Below are 810 nucleotides of genomic sequence, written 5' to 3' on the forward strand. Positions count from 1 at the left end.
ATATATATATATATATATATATATATATATATATATATATATATATATATATATATATATAGAAAGTGAGAGAGAGAGAGGGGGAGATCGAGAGAGTGAAAGATAGATAGCTAGCTAGCTAGATAGATAGCTAGCTAGATAGATAGATAGATACAAACATGATGTTTATATCTTTGGCCGAATATCGAGACTTATCGAATGACAAATATCCTGTTTTGAAACCCTTCCTTATTGTTACTGTAAACTGGTGGCCATCTCGAAGGAAATTTGAAACAAACGAGGCTTTTAGTCACAAATAGCAATAAAGAATAAATAAATGCATGGAATTCCTCAGGCATCTCCTCTCTAAAGCGAACATTGAATATATATAATCTTGCACAAGGTACAGACAAGCCCAATATATTTCTAAACATTTCAGTAGGATGTAGTCAACTCGAAATGTCTAATCATTTCGTGTTCTGTGTGATCTTATATGATCTAGCAGTCATACCGTCATTTCTGTATTTCTAACCTGTCAGTAGTGTTTTATTTATAGTCACTTGAATTCTATAAGTATCTGAGATTTAGACCAAAGCCAGTCCTATGACTCGTGTTGTCAGGAGCTTTCCTACCCCTCTACATCCGTCACCCACAGACATGCTCAAGTAGATGCATACAAACTCGGCGACAGTCTGCTTTATGCATATATATTTATATATATATAAATATATATATTATATACATATATATAGAGATATACATATATATATAATTATGCATAGATATATTATATATATGATATATATATATATGATATATATATATATGATA

At 30.5% G+C, this 810-nt stretch overlaps 1 long non-coding RNA gene across 1 annotated transcript in view; it reads left to right on the top strand.

Annotated features, from left to right (window-relative positions):
* Positions 1-810, top strand: part of LOC128248550 (uncharacterized) — an 808,814-nt gene that overhangs the window by 25,454 nt on the left and 782,550 nt on the right. The window lies entirely within an intron of this gene.

The sequence above is a fragment of the Octopus bimaculoides genome, chromosome 8 (assembly GCF_001194135.2).
Source record: "Octopus bimaculoides isolate UCB-OBI-ISO-001 chromosome 8, ASM119413v2, whole genome shotgun sequence".
Classification (NCBI taxonomy): domain Eukaryota; kingdom Metazoa; phylum Mollusca; class Cephalopoda; order Octopoda; family Octopodidae; genus Octopus; species Octopus bimaculoides.